We start from the raw sequence: 14,823 nt of genomic DNA on the forward strand, positions 1-14,823 counted from the left end.
ACACATAAACTTTGTTGCTGCTGGAAATGAAGACTTGGAGAGACTTAAGGAAGAAACTCACAGAAAGGTGAGTTTTGAAGAGATAACCAAATGATGGGGGGGAGGGAGGCACCATGTTGGTGTTTGAAGGAATTCCAGGCAAAAGGGCAGCATGGGAGAATGAGCAAAATTATTTAAGAGAGTAGAAGACATGAGGGCAGAGTTCAAGTATAACAACAACAATTTATATTCCACTTTTCAACAAAAGTGAAGGCTCACAATATAAAAATAAATATAAGATAGACACCAGCAACAGTAATGGAAGTACTGTGCTGGGGGTGGAGTATAGTGAAGTTAAAAAGAGAAATATCAGGAAACGAGAGCAGAATTATAGGACTGGACAAGTCAATAATGATGGTAAGATGTTACTGCTATCACTATCAAGCCAATTAGCAGTGGTAGTGAAATGAATGCATCAAATAAGAGGAGAGTTTTTAGTAGGATTTTTCTTACTCTGTGCAGAAGAGTATATCCGGCAGTGGATTGTGACAAATGCTAAGATATCCCGTTAGAATTCCCCATAAGAATAGAAAGGAAGATATCCCCTCAGAGTTCCCTATGAGAACAAAACTGTTGTCTTCCTCATCAGAGCAAGGATCAACTACTCAAGCATTCTTTTCAGCAGCAAATGTTCAAAGTGTCCCTAGAAGCTCACAAGCAGCATGTGAAAGTGATGTGCATTCCTAATTTCCATCATCCAGTATTCTGAAGTAATATTGCCTCTTCTGAACATGGAGGCTCTGCCTAGGTATCATGCTCATAGCTAGTAGTCCCTGAACAGGAAGCAGACTAGCAGGGACAGTCCCTGAGGGACTACATGTAATTTGCTTGAATTTTGGAGACCCAGCTATGGATTCATGAAGTGGCATGGAGTGTACTTCTGTCTTTAAGCCTTGCAGTGTTTTTTTGTTGACAAGTGAGACTAAGGCTTAGAGGAGGTAAATCCGTGTCTGGGCTGTAGTACTTCAGACAGCAGGTGGGAATTTACATTATTTAATACATCTGCAGACAAAAGAATTCTCTGCACATAAAAACCCCTACCCAAAGACTAGCTGGGTATAGGAAAGGATACTAGCCTACAATTCTCCCTGACCTGCAAGTATACTATGTGCAGGGAGGTGGTTTTTTGTTTTTAATGTAGGAACATTATGTGAACTCCCACTTGCAGTCTGACATGCTGCAAGTCTAAGTGTGACAGTAAGGAGGATGCCTATTAGTTTGGAATAAATAACTTGTGAACATTTGTAATGCAAGATAGACAGTGGACAGCCCACATTCAAAATATAGAATACAGTCAGCGCAAGTTTTGCATGTGAATTTAAGGAACTAGAAATGCACAAAAAACACTTAGTACCACACATGCAAATGCCCTAAGGATACCTCTGAATCTGGAAGGTGTCTGAATATTGTTAATGTTGCACAGAGAGTAGGCCATTTTAAAATCTAATGTATATTATAGTTGATTCATTTTTTGATGTCATGTTTAGATGCAGGAAATGTAATAAGTGTGCGGGAAAACACCCTTCACTCATAGTGTATTGTGAATCATGATGGCTTCCTTTCCTCCAGGGTGGGTGACAAAAGGACTCTCAAGGAGGACAAAGATGTCGATGATAAATATAATTTGTCTCCTTTCCCACTTGACTGCCGGCTCCTCCACTCGTTGTTTCTAGGTGAAGTGGGGGTGGGAGGGAAAGGAGGGGACCGTTTCCGCCTTCACTGCACTTTCTGTGGAGAAATTCTGAATTTGTGAGCGGAATATGTATATGGGAGCAAAAGTAAGCTTGGCTTCCTCTGTCATCTGCACCCTCAGGGAATGTAGCCGCTCTCGGAGACAGAACTCGGCCGGCTGCAGAGCTCCCTGTGTGTGCCTTGCCTTGCCTTCCTTTATCTGGGGTGAGCCGCTGGAAGTGAGGCGTGAACAGCGCGCCTCTCCCCTCGGGGGCTGGGGTGGGGGCAGGCAGAGGAAGAAGCCGGGCACCGGTCGCCCATTGTCACATTGCATCAATGTGCAGTGTGTGCATGGGAGCGCAGCACCCAGCCGGCTGAGGAGTTCTCTCTCTCTCTCTCCGTCTCTCCACTGCTCCAGCACCCTTCCTCAGGCAAGCTTCCCCAGTAAGTTGCAAGCCACGCGAGCATTTATACCGGATCCTTCCAGATTCCCAGCCCAACTTTTTCCTCGTTGCTCCGCGACAGCAACATGACGGATTACAAAAGCTGCGGGGATGGGAGCAGCAGAGCCAACCCTTCTGCGCTGAGGCTGGGGTAGTAGTGAACGAGGGAGGGGTGACCGTCTCCCGCCGAAAAGACCGCCAAGCTCGAGCCTGCAACTGTGCTGCCATCATCACAGGTAAGAGGCGGCAGCAGCAGCAGCAGCAGACGCGCGCTCCATAAAAACCAGGGGGTTCTTCTTTCTCTCTGCTCCTCTGGGGCTAAGAAAACAATGCTGCTGTGTTGGGTGTGTTGGTGGGACGTGCCTGCCTCTGTGCCTGGGTGTTTTGGGAGACCCAAGACATGCTCCGTTTTTCTCAGGACATTAATTTGCCTCCCTACTTTGTCGTTCCCTCGGTAAACTTTGAAGGTTACAGTGTCATGCGCACTTACTTAGGAGTAAGTCTCATCGAACTCCACGGGATTAATGTAAAATATGTATAGGATCGGGCTTCCAAATTATATCGCTTCCTCATTTGAATGTAGCAGCAGCAATTTTTAGTTGTATGAATGGACGAAAAATAGGAAAATAATTTATGTATAACAGTTGGAATGAGCGGCAACGGCAGTTCAGTGCATGTCTAGCGGCGCAATCCTATGCATGACTGTTTAGAAGTAAATCCTGGGGAAAATTTGCATAAGACTGTAGCCTTAGTTACTTGGTAGTGTAATTGAAATTGAAATCCGTGGGATTTACTACTAATACGTATATATGCAAACTTGGACTGCAAAACAGACTGACTTGGTGTAAATGAGTCCCATCGATTTCAAGTTGCAGGCAACTGTGTTTAGCATTTTAGCCTCAGGGGTAATCCTTTTGAAGTGAGTCCATCCATGTTCTGTGCAAAAGGTGTGATGTATGTACACAGCCATAGTCGCAGATAAACCATTGTATATGCTATATATAATGAGAGGATTAATAAAGCTATATTAAACATTACAAACACCCCACCTCCGGAAATTTTCCCTAGCCTTGCATATTTGGCTCCTACCCAGAGAGAACAATGCAGTGAGAAAGTGGGATTGTGTGTTAAGATGAACACAACAAAGAATGGTGCAACGCATTTCTGCGCAAGATCTATATGAGCATTCACTTAAAATGGAATGCTGAAAATTTTTTAAAAGGGGGAAATATCATTTGTTCCTGCTTGCCTTTTAAATTACCCATGTCCATTTGTCTGTGGTTTGATAACAAAGAATTGAGTGTACTCTGAAAGTAAAACTCACAGAAAGTAGCTCAGAGAGAACAAACAAGAAATATACATTGAGTATACGGGCAAGATTCAACACCAGATGACACATCTGGAATCATTGTGATACCCCTCTTTAGATGTGTACAGTTTGACAAGTGTAAGGAAAGGAAAGAAACTGGGTTACTCTCTTCTTCTGTAATAAAGATGCAGTGATGGGGCAGTTGCATCTGTTGAATTTCTGTTACGCAGTTGTTCCAGACACATGGCCTCTATCAGGAGGTGAGGTGGCATACTTATAAGAAAGTTGTGGTGGGTGCTTCTGGTATGGTTCAGACATTGTTTTCTAGCAGTACTCCTGCACATTTAACAGCTAGTTAGTTGCCATGCTGAAATTCAACAGGTGCAGTCAAGATGCAGAACTCAGAAAATCTGCACTCCTTATCACACAGAAAGTTTTGAGGCACCTCGCCAGGAAAAAAAAAAAAAAAGACAACCCTCGTTCCCAAAGCTGTCTTGGGATGCTAATGCAAGAACATAAAATTTAGTATTTAATCTTTGACTCTAAGAGGTGGATGTTGTAATAGTTTTATGATTACTTATAAGCTTTGGAACCAATGAGGTATATGTGAGCATGGGGCGGGGGAAGGGTACAGTCACAAGCACATTTTTTGGACATTTCATATTTAAGACTGAGGCCTTGAGAAATGTAGGCAAACAATATATTCAGTTACCATGTTGGATGGCTAATGTATGTTCTGTTGCCTCATCATATCAAGTGCTTCAAGAAATCTTGGTAGCTTTACAGCGTGGAGTCTAAGGGGTGATGCACAAAGCTGGTGCACTATATACATGTGTGGTTACTTCTCTCCATTCTTCAGCTTTGCCCAGAGCAGGATAAAGCTATTTATTTATTTATTTATTTATTTATTTAATTTGGAATATTTATATACCACTTTTGAACAGAAGTTCACACAGTAGTTTACATAGCAGACAAGTTAAAAAATAGTTCCCAGACCCAAAGGGACACACCATCTTTAAAAAAAGAGGAGAAAGGCATGACAGATACCAGTAACAGGTACTGGAAAATATGTTGTGCTGGGATTAATCTGGACCTTAGTTACATTTCTGTCCTGTTTCTTGCAGAATTCACCTTCTCCTAATTTTATCCTCAAAACAGCTTTGTGAAGTAGTGCCTAGCCTAAAGTCATCCAGTAAGCTTCATGGCTGAGTGGGGCTTTGAACCCAGGTCTCCCTGCTCTTAATCTGACAGTTACTACTACACCATTCTGGTTCTCAAGCTTTAATTTAGCACAGTCTTTCAAATGCTGTTTCTGCTTCATTTCCTAACCAGAGGCAAAAATGTGAGCAGAAATCCTCCCTGATATTTTCAGGTCATAAGACTTCATTAATTTTATTAATTGATGCAACTATCATTCTTATTAACCATTAGCTAAACCCACATTTTAAAGAACTGAGTTGAGATTTCAGGTTGAGTTAACATGCTTCAGTGGCTACTAAACAGGAACAACAGTGCACTCAGTTTAAACCACGGACAATTTGCTCACACTGAACAAATGTTGAAGCATTTGCTAGAAGTTATAGTTTGTTAAATTACTGATTATACAGTCTATCAAACAAAATGAATGTGTACTCCCCAGTTCACCTGGCATAAAACAGATCAAATCATGATGTATTCCTCCTAAAAGCTTCTCATAGGATACATACACTGCCAATCCCTAGTTCCATACTTTGGGGGCTGCTTCAGATGATGTATCTGACAGCCCTCTCAATCATATAGAGGAGTATGGGCATCCCACCATGGTCTAATCCAGGGGTTCCCAACCTTTTAAAAACAAAGATCTCCTGTTGAAAACCTTCATCTCAGGTACGAGAGAGAGAGAGAGAGAGAGAGAGAGAGAATGCACACACAAATTTAAATGTTGAGAATTATGAGAGAGGCTACTCCAGTCACTGGCTTACTTACAAACTAAGTTACTCTGGAGTAGTCCCATTAAAACCAATAGGCAGTAAGATTCCTTATGAGTAACTTAATCTCAGTGTAAGCCAGTGACTCGAGTTGCCTTTCTCATAACTGTAACATGTAAATGTGTGTGGATATATCCCAGTTCACCTACCATAAAACAGATCAAATCCTGATGTATTTCCCACTGAGGCTGTGTACACACACACACACACACACACACACACACACACACACACGTTACAGTTTGGGTAACAGACTATCACAGCCACTGGCTCACCTCCACACTCATAAGCAATCTTATTGAAATTTATGGGACAAGATTAATTTTGATGGGAGTACTCAATGCTGATTTTCTGAAGCCAATCAGGATGAGAGGAAGAGGGTCTTCCTCCTCCTTCCTATTATGCAGCAGACACATCACTGAAGATAGGTTGGTTTGAAGCTAGTGATCTTCGGATATGGAACAAATAGTGTGGCTGTACCTAATGGTGCAGCGGGGAAATGGTTTGACTACCAAGCCAGAGGTTGCTAGTTCAAATCCCCGCTGGTATGTTTCCCAGACTATGGGAAACACCTACATTGGGCAGCAGAGATATAGGAAGATGCTGAAAGGCATCATTGCATACTGTGCAGGAGGCGGCAATAGTAAACCCTTCCTGTGTTCTACCAAGACAACCACAGGGCTCTGTGGTCACTAGGAGTTGACTCGGTGGCACACTTTACCTTTACCATGGGAAGGCATTAGGGCTCTGAGTAACTCCTAGGAGCCCTTTAAGTATCTCTAGAGATATCAGCACCCTTAATCTTGTGATTAAGTGATGGCTGGACAACTAGATGAAAGGGAGGAGATGTGCAGGCCCTGCTCTTTGTTTGTTTATTCAATTTCTATACAGGTTGAGTATCCCTTATCTAGACTTCAGAAATCTGGAATGCTCCAAATTCCGGATACCATGCCGTAAGAAAAACAAAAAACAAAATGCCTCAGCTCACTCACTCACAGATTCCCAGTTTTGCTGCTATTAAGCATGCAGTCAAAGTTATTATTTATTATTATTATTTATTTTATTTCTATACCACTCTTCCAAAAATGGCTCAGGGCATTTACACAGAGAAATAATAAATAAATAAGATGGATCCCTGTCCCCAAACGGCTCACAATCTGAAAGAAACATAAGATAGACACCAGCAACAGTCACTGGAGGTACTATGCTGGGGGTGAATAGGGCCAGTTACTCTCCCCCTGCAAAAAAAGAGAATCACCATGTTAAAAGGTGCCTCTTTGCCAAGTTAGCAGGCAAATCTCATTCCCCTCATTGCCCACCTGGGACATTTCTCCCCTGGTTCCGTTGTCCTAAGCCCACTCCCTGCTTTCCTCCCTTGCATTGTCTCCCCCCACGGCTCTAGGGTCCCCATGCACCCCACCTACATTGGCAACTGCCGAGTTCTCTTCTTCAAGGGGGGTGGGGGCTGCAGATCCCGTGGGCAGGAAAAGACACAAAGGCTCCTTTCTTGGGGGAGGGGCTGGAAAGGAAGATGCCCCTGTGGAATGTTTCTTCCCAGTTGCCTCTCTAGGAACTTGGACTCCTTCAGGTTAACCCTTAAACTGGCCTTCCCCTGTCAGGAGACAGCAAAGGGGGCTCCTCCATCCCTGCCTTAAAAGAAAGAGCAAAGAGTGTGTATTCAGTTTGGTGCCTGCTCTGTTGGCGCTGTGTTGGTGCCTGCTCTGTTTTGTAAAGGTACAGTACAGAGTAATGTCAAAAAGGCCTGCTGATACCCCTATGGGTAACAGTGATAATAAAAAGAGGAAGCATTTATGTTTATCTATAGCACAGAAAGTAAAGCTGTTGGAGAAACTGGACAGCGGTGTAAGTGTGAAACGTCTTACTGAAGAGTAAGAGAAAATTTTCTCGCAATTAGTTCTCATATTTACAGCTACCTGTAGTTATCATAAATTCAATGCTTATTTGTTTTTATACTTTAAATAAAACTTAAAAAATAAAATACAGTAACCTTTTCTGTTTAGACTTGGATCCCATGCCCAAGATATCTCATTATGCAAATATTCCAAAATCAGGAAAAATCTGAAATCCAGAACAGCTCTGGTCCCAAGCAATCCGGATAAGGGATACTCAACCTGTACCGCCCTTCCAAATATGGCTCAGGGTGGTTTACATTAAAACATAACAATTAAAATCAATTAACATTTAAAAACAGAGATTATAAAACCCCACAAAACAATAACAATTAAAACATTCAAAACAGTTTAAAAACCAGGTTACCACATTTAAACCATATACAACAATTAAAAAACCCTGGAAGGCCAGGCCAAACAGAAAGGTTTTGGGGGCTCTCCTGAAGGCCAATAAAGAATTCAAATTACGGATTTCTGCAGGGAGTGGATTCCACAGCCCAGGAGCGGCTACAGAGAGTGCCCGCTTCAGGGTTGCCACCAGACACACTGGTGGTAGCTGGAGAGGGACCTTCTCAGATGACCTTAACGTGCAGTGAGGATCATACAGAAGAGGGCGCTCTCTAAGATAACCTGGACTTAAGCTGTTCAGGGCTTTAAAGATAATGACCAGCACTTTGTATTTTGCCCGGAAACATATCGGCAGCCAGTGCAGCTTTTTCAAAACAGGTCTCTCGTATACCACCTTTCATTAAAACAATCCCAAGGTGGTTCACACAGAAATTAAAAACAAGATTTTTCGGCACACTATCCAAAGCCATGCAAAGGCACCCCTGGCCACCGTCTCCACCTGAGCTTCCAAAAGCAGAGCTGGATCCAGCTGGGTTGCCCCAGAGACCAATCTTGCTGCCGCATTTTGAACTAACTGAAGTTTCCAATCTACATACAAAGGCAGCCCCACTGAAGAACTGGCAGACTTGTTTTCTGAAAAAGTCTAATGAGAATCTTCACTCCATCCACATGTGTGCATTGAAAGGGTGAGAAAAATTCTACTAATGAAGCTCATACTGTACTGAAATCTCTGATTGGGACTAAGAAAAAAGAGTTTCAGAATCTGCCTTATTTAACACATCCTTGGGCCTAAGTTTCACATATTTGTGCACATCCCTGCAAACAGTTACTTCTGTTTTAACAAATGCAGTACATTCTCAATGCTTTCTAACTTTTGTACTGTTCAAAGTGAGAAAGAAATTGAAGTGAGACAGGAAAAGTAGGCTTTTATGTTCTTACTAGTGTTTCAGGCCCGTTGTGATAACGGGCGCTAGTAGGGGAGAGTTCCCCCCCCCGCCCCACTTCCTCTGGCCTCCCCACCCCACGCCCTCCCAGCTGGCCGAGACTTCCTTACCCAAAGCAGCCCGCGACAGTCGGGCGATCAAAAATCCATTTTTTGCGAAGAAGAGAGGAGCTCCGGAACAGAGCTCCTCTCTGTGCTAAGCCAATGCCCAAACTGCTGCTATGGACGCAAAGGACGCAATAGGCGTCCTTTGCGTCCATAGCAGCAGTTTGGGCATTGGCTTAGCACAGAGAGGAGCTCTGTTCCGGAGCTCCTCTCTTCTTCGCAAAAAATGGATTTTTGATCGCCCGACTGTCGCGGGCTGCTTTGGGTAAGGAAGTCTCGGCCAGCTGGGAGGGCGGTTGGCGGCCATGGCGGCGGCCGCGGAGGCATTCTTCTGGGCCGTTTTGGCCCTTAATCATTTGCGGGGGGGGGGGAGCGGGGAAGGAGTATGTGGGCAGCTGGGAGGGCGGGAGAGTGGGCGGTGGCGGTGGTGGTGGCCGGGCAGACTCTGGGGGCGCCGCTGCCGGTCCGGTCCGCCCCCGCCTCACATTCCCGGCCGGTCTCCCCGGACGGGCAAGGGCCCCAAGGACTCGCAGCCGCCTAGCTGCGGCGGCGGTGCCAGGCCTCGGCGGCGGCTCTGCCGCCACCTCAGCCGGCTTACCCCGTCACCTCCTCCCCCCGCCCGGCTTCGGCGGCGCGGCTCCACCGCAGCCTTGGCCGCGCTACGTCCTCTGGCCGAGGCGGCGGCTTCGCCGCCGCCTCGGCCCGTCTCCTCCTTCCCCGCATTCCCGGCTTCTTCGGGGCGGCCGCTTCTGGCTGCCAAAGATGGCCACCGGGTGCCGGCCCTCATGTCTCCCTTGCCCTGTTCTGCGCCTGCGCTTTGCGCAGGCGCAGAACAGGGCAGGGAGGCACGAACACACGCTTGGTGCCCGTCCACGGACGGACACCAAGCGTTTTATTAGAGAGGATGGATGGCTTTAAGCAGGGCTTAGACAAATTTATGGAGGACAAATCTTTCAATGGATACTAGTTTTGATGGATATAGGCTACCTCCAGGTTTAGAGGCAGCCTCCAAATACCAGTTGTAGGGGAGTAATGGCAGGAGAAGGGGCATGCCTTCATCTCATGTTTGTTGGCTTCCAAGTGGCATCTGGTGGGCCACTGTGGGAAACATGGTGGTAGACTAGATAGGCCTTGGGCCTGATCTAGTAAGGTCCTTCTTCTATCCTTCTTACTTAAAATGTACTTATTTTAAGTAAGTGTAACCCTTTAATTCCTGCACTATTTGTCTGAATGTTAACAGATCTAGAGTGTATTGATCCCCTTACCAACGTGCATTTGTCCTTCTCAAGGGAATATTAACGTGTGCTTTATGTCTACACTGTTCAGCTCTTTTTAAGCACATACCCTATCCATGTTCACACATATAAACACCCCAGAGGATCACATTGAGTGAAGTCATATCCTAGTGTTCCTCTAAAAGTGCAGGTAATCATATCCTCTGATGGACAGAGGCATTCTGGAAAGATGAAGAGTAGGCTCAATTCTAGTGATGTTCATGATGAACAAATAGTTTAGGAATAGGATACAGCAATGTGCAGAATGTTTCTCCAATAAAACGTTTCGACTTGAAATGGGGCATTTCGAGTGTTTTGAGCTCCTGTTTCAAGCTCAAAAACATTTTTTAAAAGTTCCTGTTTCAAGATCAGAGCAGAACAACCTCCATTTTGATAGAAACATTTTGATGTTTTGTGCACTGTTTTGGAAATCTGTTTTTTCCCTTGCTGATCAGTTTTATGGCACTGACTTCCGATTAGCTTGCAATCTCCTTGCTTCCTGGTTGGTTGTTAGCATAGAAATCAAGTGTTGTCATGGATAACTGTGCCCCCATTGGCTGTGGGGAGGGAGGGGTGAACACTTTTGGAGGGAATTTCAAAATGTATTTTAAGGGACAGAGGCAGAGAGAGCCTCTATGCCTCCCTTGAAGAGGATACATCAGAAGGAGGAAGGCTTGATTTTGTGGTTTTATTTTTTCAGCACTGAATATATTATGCTATACTGTTGCTGCTATAACGATCTGGTTTGCTGGATCTCACTGACAGAGGCAGTAGTGGTGACCCAAAAGGTTGACTGCAACCCTCTAGTCATGTGTGCCACTGCCAGCCATCAAGAGGATTATTTTGCCTCTAGGGAACTAAATTACAACATTACATGGGTCTTGGGCTCATTGACTTGGTGGATTACAAGTACTGACTTCTCTTTAAGAAATGTGATTGCTAATTGGACTTTGCAGTGGACTAATATTCACCGTAGTTCTATATAGCATGCCTCTGTCTATCATCTGACAACATTTGGTTTGGTGTTTTGGTGGTGGGATCATAATATGGGAGCAAAGAACAATTTGTTCAAAACCAAGACTGAAAAAGGATGATGATGGAGTAATGGAGTCTGAATGTTTGCAGTTATTTGGGATAAAATCCTGTGCAAATAGAATGGGGATCAGGAGAATAGTTATAATTGAATAAGTGGGGACAAATTTATCTGGGCCCCTGAGAGAGGGGGGAGTGGGGAACACCAGCTGGACAACAGCTTGTTCTGCTCTCCCCTTTCTGTCTCTCCCAAGAAGAAGGTGAGGGGGCAGGGACTTCTTCACTTTTTGTCCCAGGGCCCACTCCAACCTTACTACACCCCAGATGTGAAGCAATAAAACTTTGAACTGAGTTAGGCAAAAATAGGATGACTCTTGGTATAGGTCTGACTTAATAGGAAAACCCCAGAAGAAGGTGTGTACACCTTCTGTGTGTGTGTGTGTGTGTGTGTGTGTGTTTTATCTCTCTTTCTTTTCTGCATGGGGCCTATAAAGGAATGAGGTTTGTTCCCACAACTAATTCAGACTCTGGAACTGTGAGGAAAGCCTGTGCCAAGGCAATTGTGTATATTTACTTTGACTGGGCTTGCTTTAGAAATGCCTCCCTGAGAAAGGCCTGATTTAGATGTCTGTGCAATGTGACTGTGACTTTTGTGTGATCCAATGGTCACACCACTAAGAAGGTAACACATAGGATGGTCAATAACATGGTTACTTCCTATGGCAGCAACACTGAAGGAAGGCAGATCCAGCCACAGTGCTCTGGGGTCCCTGATTAGAGAAAAACAGATGAGACTAAACTATTTAGGATAGTGAAATACAGAACAGGTTCTGTTTGTATTGGTGACTGATCAGGAAAGTGTTCTTGAGGTTGTGGTGGGCATTGCACGCCCAGGCCACAATAAAGAGAGGGCACATGTAAGTGGAGTAACTAGGGCCACTTTATTGATAAATAATATACAAAACCTGCAGTGAGGAACCTAACTAACCAGAGTGCACGTAGTCTGTGTGGGCCAGCCTCATAAGGAAGACCGCTTCACACAAGGGCGAAGGGCTGGGTGCTGATTCAGCCATGTACCACGCTCACTGTGGAGCTTCCCCTGATGAAGGGAGGGAAGCCTGACCCACTTCAACCTAAGCCGCACAACTCTGAGCCAGTGAGCCGAGCCACCCTCCGGGGAGGGGCCAGTCCCAATCCTCCAGGCCGCAAAACCCTGAAGGGCTGGTCCTCAGCCCCCTTCCACTTTAAATCGTCCTCCAGCCCAACACCATTACCAAAACAGCTACCCCAACCCACACTCTCCTACCAAGTGACCAAACCTGTGTCTGTTGGAGCCCTATCATAAAACGTAGTGCGAAGTAGGTGAAAAAAGGCCGCACCCAGTGCCAATCTGGTGCAACCCAAAAAATTCCTACTTGGCCCCAAATGGTAACCCTCACTGAGCACAGGGCAGGTGGGTGGGTGCCTCATCCAAGAGTGACTGGCAGGGAAACAAGCAGGCTGGCTGCATATACTCGCCCATCCTCCCTCTGACTGGCTGGCCATAATCACATGCGGGGGGAGGAAAAATGGCAGCCCCTGTGCCTGCCTATGATGCTGGGGGCACAACCCGATCCCCACCTATTGCGGAACGCGATGGTGGGGAACGGCAAGTCATTTAATGTGTTGAATCAGTGTGCAGCAACTGAGAAAGGCAAAATCCATGCTAAGGATCATTAGGAAGGGAATTGAAAATAAAACTGCTAATATTATACAGTCATCCTTCGCCAACCGCAGGTTTCCCAATCACAGATTTCATTCATTCATTCATTCATTTGATTTCTATACAGCCCCTCCAAAAATGGCTCAGGGAGGTTTACACAGAGAAATAATAAATAAATAAGATGGATCCCTGTCCCCAAAGGGCTCACAATAAAAAAAGAAAAAGAAAAAAAGATAGACACCAGCAACAGTCACTGGAGATAGTGTGCTGGGGGTGGATAGGGCACGTTACTCTCCCCCTGCTAAATAAAAGAGAATCACCACGTTACAAGGTGCTTCTTTGCCAAGTTAGCAGGAGTTAGGATTTGAGTATCCGTGACCAGGAAATTGTGACTGGTCTCGCCAACCGGTTTTAGGGCCCCTCCTCCCAATTTTCAGGCGTTGGAGGGTCATTTTTGGGGGTCCCCTTCACTCCTCTTATTCACTCCTGGCGATTTGGGGGGATTCCCCCCTAATTTTAACAGTATTTTGTGGTTCTTTCATGAGTGCAATTCCCCTAACCTCCTGTTTGTCCTCATGGTTGGCGAGGGATGACTGTAATGCCTTTATATTGTGTACAATTTTGGTCACCATATCTCAAAACGGATATTGTATAATTAGAAAAGGTGCAGAACAGCAATCAAAATGATCAGGAGGCTAGAGCACCTTTCTTATGAGGCAAGGTTACAACATTTGGGGCTTTTTCATTTAGAAAAAGGCGGCTACTGGGAGACATGATATAGGTATAAAATTATGCATGATGTGGAGAGATAAATTATTTTCTCCCTCTCTCATAACCCTAGAACCAGGGTCATCCTATGACTGCCAGGAAATTTAGGACAGACAAAAGGAAGTACTTTTCACACAGTGCATAATTAATCTATGGAGCTCTCTGTCAGGGGATGTGGTAATGGTGACTAGCTTGGATGCTTTAAAAAGGACTTAGAAAAAGACATGGACTGGTATTCTTTCTAGAAACCAAGCACTGAAAATGTGGCTACAAACTCCTAACTAGACTACAAAATGATTGCATTTTCTTTAAGGGAAAGCCCATTAGACAGCACATGAGAACGCACTCAAGGGATACTCAAGCAAGTGGAGTAAGCTGCTTATCCAGACGTAAGTTTGGGCAGGGTATAAATAAATAAATAAATCCTGCTGCTGCATTTGAGAGAGAGGATGGACAGAGAGACACAAGAAGTTCTGCTCTGTTCCATTCTCTTTTCTTTGTGTATGAGAGAGGAAATATGCTGATTTGTATAAGGAAACGCTCATATGAGTTTTTGAATATAATCCAGTTTCAGGCACTTGTATTGGTATGTTGGAGCTAGGTAAATTTCATTCTGTGTCTCCTCTTAATTCATACTGCAGGTGGGGGGTCACATTTTTAAAGTTCTCTACAAAGCAAAATGAAAAATCAAAAACCAACCCTTCAAATAGAAGCCTGACAGGACAGGCTAAGGACTTTGATTCCTTAGTTTACTGTTTGCTGGGTGTTTCCCCACAACCCATGAGGGAAACATTCAAAATTGATATCCTTTACCTCAGTAGTGTGCAGTAGGGATGTGCGTGGAACTGTTCGGCACACCATTCTAGGAGCGCCGAACCAGTTCCATCAACTGGCATTTGAGCCGGTTTGGAGAGCATGGTCCCCGCCTCCTTTAAGTGGCAGAAGAGCCGCTGCCTATCTGCCAGCCCCTGCCCCACTGCTTTCTCCCCGCTGGCGCTCTTGCAAAAAGCAGGTGTGTGGGGCTGTAGTGTGCCTCCCTGCAGCCCCAGTCAGCATCGGTATGGAGGTGGCTGACGCATGTGTGCATGGCACGCATGCACCCATGTGTCAGCCACTGCTGTGCCGACGCTCACCAGGGCTGCAGGGAGGCAGGCTGCAGCCCCACGCACCTGCTTTTTGAGAGAGTGCTGGCGGGGGGAAAGCAGCGGGGCGGGGACTGGCAGGTAGGCAGTGGCTCCTCTGCCCCTTAAAGGAACCCCCTCTGCTTTCCTGGGATTGCACAGAACTGGTTCTGTGCACAACCCTAGTGTGC

General features: G+C 45.2%; 1 protein-coding gene across 11 annotated transcripts in view; it reads left to right on the plus strand.

Annotated features, from left to right (window-relative positions):
• Positions 1-1,840: 1,840 nt before the first annotated feature.
• The window catches only part of SHANK2 (SH3 and multiple ankyrin repeat domains 2), a 695,900-nt gene continuing 682,917 nt past the window's right edge, over positions 1,841-14,823 (plus strand). For 5 of the 11 annotated variants that reach the window (XM_053285997.1, XM_053285975.1, XM_053285994.1 and 2 more), the window contains exons 1-2: positions 1,844-2,389; positions 13,825-13,900. The gene's annotated coding sequence lies outside the window, so the exon portion shown is untranslated. Of the gene's footprint in view, positions 2,390-13,824; positions 13,901-14,823 lie in introns of all 11 variants that reach the window. The other 6 variants (XM_053285977.1, XM_053285982.1, XM_053285979.1 and 3 more) reach the window with 3 other exon arrangements.

Source organism: Hemicordylus capensis, chromosome 1 (genome assembly GCF_027244095.1).
Source record: "Hemicordylus capensis ecotype Gifberg chromosome 1, rHemCap1.1.pri, whole genome shotgun sequence".
Taxonomy (NCBI): Eukaryota; Metazoa; Chordata; class Lepidosauria; order Squamata; family Cordylidae; genus Hemicordylus; species Hemicordylus capensis.